Below are 8,353 nucleotides of genomic sequence, written 5' to 3' on the forward strand. Positions count from 1 at the left end.
TGGAATAATATGGGTAAGTTTTTCTTTTAATTATTATTGCATTTTTAAATTAATTAGATAATTGCTGGTAAATTGTTGTACTTATGTGTTTTTCGTACTTGAAATTACTAAATTTTTGTGGTTTGATAAAAATTGGTAGAAATATGATATTTTTGGATGCTAGGGCTCCTTAGTCGATTGTTTTCTACTTTTTAGTTGTGATGTGTTGTTTGTGTTACTATTGTGGTTTTGTTGTGTTTAACTTAAAAAAAATCTTGCTTCAAGAATGGAGGAACTTTTCCATCATGGAGGGACTTTTAGGAATAACAAGTTGGGTGTTTTAGAGTATGTTGATGGGGGAATTAGGACCTTCCCAGTTGACTCTGATGAACTGTGATGGTGGTACTTGGTTGAATTGGTGAAAAAATATGGGGGTACAATGCAGTAGACCAGATTTTCTACTTATTAGTGCCAGGTAAGAAGCTTGAAAATAGTTGTCTAGAGTCTATAATGATCAGAAGGTGTTGAAAATGGGTGCAATGACCATAAAAGAGAGATGTATTGATCTGTTTATGAAACCATGGTTGATGAGCCTAAAGTAATAATATTTCTTGAGGGACCTGGCCAGCCCAAGGAGATGGTGATTGATAGTAGAGAGCCATAGGAGATAGATTGTGAAAATGGGGAGTCTAAGGAGGGGGGGAACTGAAACTGAAGAGCCTAAGGAGATGGGACTGAAACTGGAGAGGCAAAGGATTGGGATTGAAATTGGACAACCCAAGAAAAGTAGGAGTAAGGAGGGGGGGATTGAAACTGGAGAGTCAGAGGAGATTGGGATTGAAATTGTACAGCCTAAGAGAAGTGGAAGTAAATCTGTTGGGTTGGGTCAAAACAAAAAGAAACCCCATGGTCCCCCCAAAAAATTGACCTCATACAGAAAAGTGACAAACCCTAAGACTAGGGTCCCATCATCCCCACTTAGATTCAGTCCTAGAAAGTTGGGACTAACAGCAACCTCAGTTAATCCTCCCCTAGAAGACCCTGAAGTCACATTGATTCCCCCTAGTGACTTTTATGCCAAATCATCAACACTTCCAACTGATCCTCTTGCACAAGCAACCGAACCTAGTCCTTCAGAAACTTCAACGAAGCAACCATTCTCCCCTCTACTTCACAAACAGAACAACAACTCCCACCACTCAATACACCAACTGAACAACCACTACCAATCCCACCACTCGCTTCACAAACTAAAGAACCAATCCCCACCCCTCACTTCACAAACTAAAGAACCAATCCCGCCCCTCACTTCACAAATTGGACAACCAATTCCAACCCTCACTTCACAAACTGAACAACCAATTCCGACCCCACCAAACACAACAGCTAGTGACTTCTTTGAGTGGTATAACAACATGCCTGATAGTCCTATCCCTTATACTGAGCTATTTGCAGATGATGAAGGAGGTGAATGTGGTGGATCAGATGGTTTGTATGAACCAGCTAGTGATGAAGATGATGTTGACATTGAAACTCTAGGGTTAGAGGAGGAGGTACCTAATGCTGATGTGGAATTGAGATGTGGTGAGGATATTATACCTGAGGTGGAACATGAACTGGGAGAGAGTACAAATGATGAATTGAGGGAAGCTAGAGAAAGGATGAAGGGGTGCAATAGCAAGTTATTTGAACTTGCACAACAGTTGCAGATGGAAGCAGCAGAGGGTAAGGGTGGGGGATCTACCTCTCAGAATCTGGGAAACACTTCAACAGGTGGACAGAGTCACATCTGTGTTAGTGACTATGCAGACAATGATGAGGATGAATTGACACCAGTAGATAGTGGGGAAGAAGATTTTAGAGGGAGAATTAGAAGAGAGATGAGGGTTTATAGTGAGTGAACACACTGACTTCACCAAATTTGAGTGAAAAGTTGGTTTTAGGTTTTCCAACAGAGAAGATTTTAGACAATCAGTTGCTAAGTATGTTGTTATGCAAGGTAAAAATCTAACATTTATGTCCAGCAACAAAGAATGGAGGTTAAATGTTGCACTAGTTGTCCTTTTAGGCTTTATGGATCATGGGACGGTAGGAGAGCTTATTTTGTCTTGAAATATGTGGATGGGGCTCACACTTGCACAAGGGACATGGAAAGGAATAGACAACTGATGTCTCTATGAATGGCTAGGCAAGTTCTAGAGATTTTCAAAATCATACCACATTGACCAACAAAGGAGATAATGAAAACTGTTAGGAGGTCCTTTAGGGTGATCCTTAAGAAAGATCTAGTTTACAAGGTTAAGTACCATGCTCATAGGATGTTGCATGGCTCAATTAGAGAATATTACATGAAGTTGGAAGGTATATTATTGCAGCTTTGGAAGATGGAGACCAAGATACTGAAATTAAATTGGCGATTAATCCAATCTAGAGGGGTCCAACATCGGTTTTTCAAAGAATATTTGTCTGTTTTGATGGCATAAGAAGAGGATGGATGGAAGGATGCAGGAAACTGCTTTGCATTGATTAATGTTTTCTCAAAACATTCCTTGGAGGGCATCTCCTTGCTGCAATATGTGGGGATGGAAACGAGCAGATGTTTCTAGTTGCCTGGGCAGTTGTAGATGGAGAAAATAATGACTCCTTGAGCTTGTTTATTGATTAGTTGCAGAGATGCTTGAATCTGGGGGATGACTTAGGTTGGTTGTGGTATTAGATGAGCATCAGGTGAGGTTCTTGTTCATTGTTTAATTTTAATTTCCATACATTGAATCACTAAGGCACATTATTGATTTTGCATAATATTTTTCTTCTTCAGTCTATAACTTAGCTTCAGTTGGATAGTTGTTGCCAAGTACTGAGCACAGACATTGTGCCAGACTAGAGCTGATCATTTTGGCCTGACCCGATGTTGGGCCGGGTTTCGGGCAAATTTTTGGCCCGTGGTCGGACCCGGATCAAATTTGTCTATTTTTTTTTTGGCTCAGTCTGATTTTGGCCCGAAATAGCGGGCTTTGGGCACAAAACTTTGGTCCGAATTTTGGCCCGGCCCAACCAATGGGTACATTTTTTAAGGCGCGGCCCGGCCTCTGATCACCTCTATGCCAGACACATTTTTGCACATTGGCATAAGGATTTTGAAGGTGATGAAATGAAGATGATATTTTGGAAGGTTCTAAAGGCATATAACATGTTGAATTATTGAATGAGGCTTTGGAGGATATGGAGGCTCAAAACCCATATGTTGTTAAGGGTTTCAGGAGCTACAACCCAAAAGTCTAGCCTACATGGACACAAACACCAAGGTTGATGTGATTGTGAACAACCTACCGGAGACATTCAATGGGTACATTATTCAAGCAAGAACAAAACACCTAATCTACATGCTTAAAGAAATTAGAACTTCCCTAATGCAGAAGCTAGTCCTTAAAAGTCAAGAGTTGGAGAAGAGTGTGGCTCAAGTAAGCCTCAGGTTGTAGGTTAAACTGGAAAAGACCAAAGAACAGGTTGTCCTGTGTAGCCCAATTTCATCAACTGCCACAATCTTTCAGGTGAGCCATATGATGGATACTTATTGTGTTGACCTTGATGCCAGGTCATGCACTCACTAGTAGAATAAATGCTATTTGCTGCGGTGATATTGCTGCGGTTTTACCTATACGCAGCAATATTACATGCAAAAAGAAAAGAAAAAATAGAAAATAACAATATTGCTGCGGTTCCCGCCCAAAACCGCAGCAATATTGTTCAACTGATACATTTTGAAAAAAATGTGGGGCCTAGAAAGACTAATATTGCTGCGGTTTTGGGCGGGAAACCGCAGCAATAATAAATAAAAATATTTTAAAAATATATTGCTGCGGTTTCCCGCCCAAAACCGCAGCAATATTGTCTGCTCTTAAAAAAATAAAACGCGGCCCTATTAGGGTTTATTATTTCTTCTTCCTTTACAAACTCCTCCAGCCGTTTCTCTCCCTCTCTCTCCTCTCTCTCCTCACTCTCTCTCATTTCCTCCGTTTCTAAACCGCTTTAACATTCAGATCTGAGTATCTGACCTCTCTCCGCCCAAAACCGCTTCAACTCGTCATTTTTCATTCTTCTTTGTCGTCCTCTGGTTCGTTCGTTTTCGTTTTCGTTCGTTCGTTTTGTAAGAAATCTCCCTCTCCTCAACAGAAATCCAGTCGTTCGTCTTCGTGCGTTTTGTTCGTTCGTTTCCGGCGGCTCTTCGTTCGTTAGTGGAAATCCAGTCCTTGTCTTTTCGTTTTCGTGCGTTTCGTTCGTTCGTTTCCGGCGGTTTTCCTTGTAGATTTTTTTTCGTTTCTTGGTAGATATTCCATCGTTTTTTTTTTCATTTTTTTGTAGATATTCGTTTTTTTTTCGTTTTTTTTTTCCGTTTTTTGTATATATTCGATCATTGATGATCGTTTTTTAGTCTGTATATATTCCGTTCCTTGTCTTTTCGTTTTTTTTCATTTTTTTCCGATTACTTTTTAGATCTGTTTGTTGTTTTTTAGCTTGTAGATTTTTTTTTTTTGCTTTTTCATTTTTCATTTTAGATAGTTTATTTTTTTCGTTTTTTTAGATTGTTTTTTCATTTTACATATTATTCTTTTGTAATATTCATGTAATTAATTTTTTCATTTTTATATATTAATATATTAATGAGATTCATGTTATTTTATATTCAGTTTGTCTGAGAATTTAATGGATAATGAATGGGTTAATTGTTTGGTTTTAATATTTCGAATTTAATTGACAAATGCAAAAAAAAAAAAAAAAAAAATTTACCTGTATAGGGACATATTGCTGCGGTTTTGGTCTAAAAACCGCAGCAATATTACGTGTTAAACAGATAAAAAAAATTAATAATTGCTGCGGTTTGGCCTAAAAACCGCAGCAATATTGGTATATATTGCTGCGGTTTAAAACCGCAGCAATATAATTAATATCTATTGCCTGCCCTTAATTGCTGCGCGCCCGAAAATGCAGTAATAGGGCACTTTTTAACCGCAGCAAGTAGCATTTATTCTACTAGTGACTTGTAGAAAATGGGATTTGACTGGTATCCCTTGATGCCATGCAGTTTCTTGTCTCTGATTGTACCATTGCAAAGCAGAGGACTTTGTGTCAGATTGGTACAAGAGAGACACATACCTAAAGAGTTACAAAAACTTCATCCCTCCATGGGTTGGTGAGAGACACTGGCCAAAGGTAGATGCTCCACTGCAGCCACCACCAATCAAAGTGGGGCCAGGTAGGCCAAGAAAGAACATAAGGAAGGGCCCTCATGGAAACCCCAAAAAAACCTGGGAGGCTAACAAAACATGGGGTCCTAATGCATTGTAATGTATGCAAGTCTACCAACCACAATAAAAAGAAATGTCCTAAAAAGGATAATGCATCTGCACCTCCTCCAAAAAGGCAAAACACTGCCACCTCTTAAACTGGCCCATCAATCCAACAACCTGACCCATCGACCCAACAGCCCGATCCATCAAACCAACAACCTGATGTAAGTGCCCAACCAACACAAATAGGAAGAAATGTGAGGGAAATAAGAGGAGGTAGAGGTGGGGGAAATTTTGTGGGAGGAGGCAGAGGTCCTGCAACTTTAGAGAGAGAAACGGGATTAAGAAGGGGAAGAGGTTTTCGGGGGGAAGAGGGAGGAAGAGGTGTTGACGAAGGCAATGGAAAAGCTCAGGAGGTGCCCCATGGTGTTGGAGTGTTTCACACCCCTGATGGAACAACCTATGTCAATGTAATTAATCAATTCAATTTCTTTTTTTTATTGTTTGTGTGTTGTTATTGGTTGGAGGGTTTAACTTTTTTTCCTACACAAGGAAGAATGCAGTCAGATGGGCCACAACCATCGACATCATACAATACTCTTGGATTGGGAAATCAAGCATCAACATCCAATTTTCCTTGATGTCATTTGATGGATGTTTGTTGTTGATAATCAAACAGTTTATGATTAGTTGTTTTTAGATTGTAATGTAACAATTTAGAATTGGTAGTTTTTGGATTGTAATGCAAATTTTTGGACATTGTGGTTTGTTGCTACACTGTTGAATGGAGTTTCTAGATTCTTACATTTTCGGATTTTACACATTTATTTTGAACACACTGTTTTATCAAAACAAAGGCAAAGATAATTTCATTCATTGATTCCAAAATACAGCCCTAACATCTAACAACATTACTAACATATGCCCTTAGTTCATCATTATAGCAAGAATGAGAAACAACATACATGACAAACCTAAGGCAACTACAACATACTTCTCCCTCTTCGCATTGTTCACCTCTTCAACTTGAGTTTTAAGCATATCGGCCCTCATTTCAAGCATTGCCTCTTCCATTTTTTGCTTCTTCACTTTCATCTTCTTAAACTTATCCTCACTTAGCTTAAGTAACATCTTCGATTATGAAATATGTGTAAACTGCTCCATTAACTGGACTTGCAAATGCTCACACAATCTCCCATCTAAAGAAACCAGTACAATCAGATTGCCTCTAAATTGACTCAAACAACAATATACTTTAACCAAAAAAGCCCTAATTGTAAACCAAATTAATTTGGAAAATTTCCTTAGGTACCCATGAGGTTTGGCATAATTCCCAAAATACCCCCCACATCTGGGGAATTCCTCAGATACCCCCGAGATTTGTGTTTGGGCTCAAGATACCCTTACTGTGGACGGAACCCTAACGTCGTTAGGTTTTCCCTTTCTCTCTCCTCCCATTCCCACACCCACTGCCAACCCCCCTTCCCCACTCCGGCATCGGCAACCTACGCTTATTCCTTCCCATTCCGATTCCTTTACCCTCGGCGTTGGCGTCGGCCAGATTAACAACCTAGGATGGTTTCGGGGGGGGGGGTAAGGGTTTGGGGGGTGTATCTAGGTGGGAAAGGGGAGTGGTCAACTCACGATGGAAGACAGGGAAAGGGGGGCAATTTTTGATAGGGGGAAAGGGGGGAGGGTGTGGCGTCGGGGTAGGGTGGGGTGGGGGAATCGAGAATGGGGAAAGGGAGGGCTAGGATGGGGTGTCGAGGGTGGGGGAAAAGGAGAGGGTAGGGTCGCCAGGTGTGCTGTTGTTCTGGCCGGCGAATGGAGGGGGTAGGGTCGCCGGCGCCGGACTGGGTGGTGGTCGCCGGCTAGGGGAGGGGTGGTTGGCAGTGGGTGAGAGAATGGGAGGAGAGAATTTTTTTAATAATAATATAATCAGCTTATAGTAATATGAATAATCAAATGATAGACAATAATACAATTATAATACTATACATTGTGGTACTTTAATAAAAAAAATCTAATAATAACATAATCAACTAATGAATAATAAAATAATAGACAATAATACAAATATTTATTAAAATAATAGACAAAAATACAAGTATAATACTATATAATCATTGTGGTACTTTAATTAAAATTCTAATAATAATATAATCAGTTAATAGTGATATGAATAATAAAATAATGGACAATAATACAAATATTTATTGAACATTGACTATTTAGACCTTATTGGACCTGATTGAAACTTATTGCACATGATTATAACTTATTGGACCTTATTAGACCTGATTGGAACTAAGATCATGATGCAAATTTGAATTTGAATAGCTGCCCACCTATCGTAAGTGGGTAGACCTGATTGGAACTTATTGCACATGATTGGAACTTATTGGACCTTATTAAACCTGATTGGAACTTATTGCCTGATTGGACTTAGTTGCAACTTATCTGAACTTATTGGACCTGAAAATTAATTTTTTAAGTTGAAGAGAACGCACCCTTAGGAGATGCTCACATTTTACACACCCTTGTTCAAATACAATAGGAGTAAGTAATCTAAATTATCTTCTTTTTGAACGAAACTTTTTCTAGTGAGATAATTTTTTCAAAATTAGTAATGAAAATTTGATGGACTGTCTAAATTATACAACGACAATCAAACTCCAGTCTCAAACTAACTCTTACTCTAATTCCAAATAAATACAGTCTTGCTAGATTTGAGAAAGGGAAGCTCCTATACTATGTGTGTTCATTTCGAACAAATCCCATCTAAAATGCCGGATCAGCGAACATGCGATCCGAATCCGATGAGGAAAAATTGAATATCCAAAATAAATAATTGGACCGGATATTCGAAAACTTAATAATTGATTTTTTTTCAAAGGAAAAATAAATAAAATAAGTTTCAATTGCAATCTTCGAATATTTTTGGATATCTAGTTATGGAATCAGAAATTTTCGGATACGATATGTGAAAATCCCAATAGCATGGACATGGATAATTGCGAAAATACAAAATCAGAGATTCTTGATTTCTATCTAATGAAAATTCTATTGTGCTCCCAGGAGCATGG

The sequence above is a fragment of the Beta vulgaris genome, chromosome 4 (assembly GCF_026745355.1).
Source record: "Beta vulgaris subsp. vulgaris cultivar EL10 chromosome 4, EL10.2, whole genome shotgun sequence".
Classification (NCBI taxonomy): domain Eukaryota; kingdom Viridiplantae; phylum Streptophyta; class Magnoliopsida; order Caryophyllales; family Amaranthaceae; genus Beta; species Beta vulgaris.